Below are 2,830 nucleotides of genomic sequence, written 5' to 3'. Positions count from 1 at the left end.
GGATGACCTTTTTGGTATAATTGAAGAAACCAAACTCCATTTTCAACACTCTTTTAGTAAAGTCCCCCCCGAAACAAAAAAATATTAAATACACATTACAGCCAATGATATGAAATGCGAAACCGTGCTAAGTTATCACAAGGTGCATTACAGGTACTGCCATCATAATTTACTGGAGTTTTAGTTTCTATTCTTGCTTTCACTTTATAAGCCATGAAAATTTGGGGAAATCTGTCTCGTTTAGTAGTGATATATTGTAGCCTACAGCCATCCCAGAATTCTGGGGTTTCAGTTTCTGTTCTCACTTTCATACATGCACTGCCATGTCGAATTGGTAAGTCTGTGTTGTTCAAGCTGTTCCATAGTGAATGGTTGGCTCAGAATGTCACACAGAAAGATTTACAGCGAAGTTGAGAGGAACAAGATTTGGAAAAATAATGTGATTGACTTCAAGAAATCCACGATGGTGAGAGGACCTATCCCATTTGTGTAAACCCCATTAATGGACAGAACAAGAATGCCACTAAAGAGAGACATAATTGGCCGCTTTAAACACATGGCACCAGTCATCAAAGGCCGGAAAGATAGACTGAAGAAAATTTCCAAGGAGGTGAAGCTTTTGTGGACTGAACAACTGAACTTTCCAATAATCTCTGATCAAGCAGTAAGTGCAAAGTTGGAGAAAGTGGTGCAAGTGTTTGATGAATGCACCAGACGGGGAGATTATGGATGTTTAGATGATGTGTTTGATGTCACAAAGTTGGATGGGGAATGGCTGAATGCTGAGGACAAAGAGCTGTACAAGGTACAACAGGAGAGTAGGGGACAAGTGGGCTACAGCACTAGAAAATACGCTGACCTTAAAACGATACATCCACCCAAAAGACTGAAAGCCAGCACACCTGCTAGCATGTCAGCTCCTTCATTTGACGTGTGCAGGAGACGGACACTGAATCAGAACCAGAAGACTTGAGAGATGAGAGCTACCAGCCCGATGATGCTCACTCCTCCACGAGGAAACACCACAAAACTGTGATTGCCATAAACCTGGTCACTGGCACAAAATATTTGACCAGCAAAGCTGCTAAGATCTGCCAGAAACTGTCAGAGGAAGGAGTCAACATCCCCACACTATCCCAACCAGCAGTATACAAGGCACTTTTCAGGAGAGCAACCCAGGTGAGTTCAATAAAAAAAAACCGTGCTCTGTTCTCATTTACAGTACTGGACAGTGATCAGTGGACTGGACACATTGTTCAGGCTTGACTTAGCATTGTCTTCCGCTCAGAGCTGTGAGCAATTACATTTTAAAAGTAATTAATTAAATTACAATTACATGGTATTTTTCTCACTTATATTTCAATTAAATTACAAGACTAAAGTTTTAGCAATTAAATTACAATTACATTTTATTAAATTACAATTACTTTATTCAATTAAATATGGAAATAATACTATAATTTCCGCAACAAGGAGTAATTGAAATGTCATTTTATAAATTATACAAATTGAGGTAACTGATTAAATTACAATTACTTACTAACAAAACATATCAATTACAAATTACATTTACCACAGCTCTGCTTCTGCTTTTCATTCTCGCAGGTCAAAGAAGAAATGTAGGAGAGGAAGACAGACGGTCCCTCCATTTTTATGGCAAACATCTTGAGGGACGAGAGCATCAGGCAGTTAGTTGTTTTGAAGAATCCCGACTCCGAGATCAAGCTAGCAGCGCTGGATCTGAATGACAGCAAGGCCGAAAGCATTGCAAATGACATCTCTGATGTGATCGACGAATACAAGCTTTGGGCTTCAGTTAACATGATTGTAGCTGACACCACCAGCGTCAATACTGGGAAGCAATCTGGAGTTGTGGTGAGGCTTCAAAGAATGTTCACCAGCAGAGGCCACCAGGCACCACAATTCATCAGCTGCCAACACTACGTCCTGACAGAATACTACGTTTAGTGATGGACCAGGAGCTCGGAGCCAATATAAGGTCCCTAAACATTGAGTAATTTTTTGTACGCAATTTGATTAACAACAACGAAACATTGAAATCCAAATTTGTAAATGGAACTGATGAGATTACTGATCGGTTAGGGTGGAGAGATATGCGGTTTCTCTACCACCTGACAAGAGTTATGCGCTTCCATGATGAACATGGTCGATTCCCACTGGTGGAATTTTAAAAAATCCCCAACATCCGCAATGCTCACTGGAATTCAAGAGCCACCTTTGCAGTTCTTGCCTTCATACTCATGCCAGATGCAAGGCGTAGGCTGAAGCGAGTCTGTCTCTTCATTTGCACTGCATAGGCTGACCGATGGTTCTCAGAACAAAAGTTTCGTGTAGCCGACTTTGCTGAGTTAGAGGAGGCTTTAGCGCCCAACCAATCCGGACTGGGGTGTCTCAGAAGACATTGGAAGCAAGAGCCATCAAAAATTGATATCCCACGCAGTAACCAATGCTGTGAACGAGCAATGAAAGTGATGCAGGAAAATCATGCCGCATGTAAGGACAAGAGCAACGTTTCACTTCGATTCAACCAACACTAACAATCATCATTTTTTTTACTTTTAGTGGCCTATTTTATATTATCTTTACCCTGATTATGTGTTTTGTTCCTGTGTTATTAAAGAGAAAATTGCCTTTGGTTATTTTATGATTGAACAGATACTAACCTTCTACCGGTAATATTCTTGTTGTTGGTAGGCTTAACGAAAACTTCATTTTGAGTCCGGGGGGAATTTTTAAAAAAATATGACCAAATGAAGGTCAATTCCTTTCATTACTAGCAAAAGTTCATCACAATACGATACAGGGTATA

Source organism: Penaeus monodon, chromosome 33, assembly GCF_015228065.2.
Source record: "Penaeus monodon isolate SGIC_2016 chromosome 33, NSTDA_Pmon_1, whole genome shotgun sequence".
Lineage (NCBI taxonomy): Eukaryota > Metazoa > Arthropoda > Malacostraca > Decapoda > Penaeidae > Penaeus > Penaeus monodon.
The sequence above is the reverse complement of the archived record's forward strand: the minus strand, read 5'-3'. Positions refer to the sequence as shown.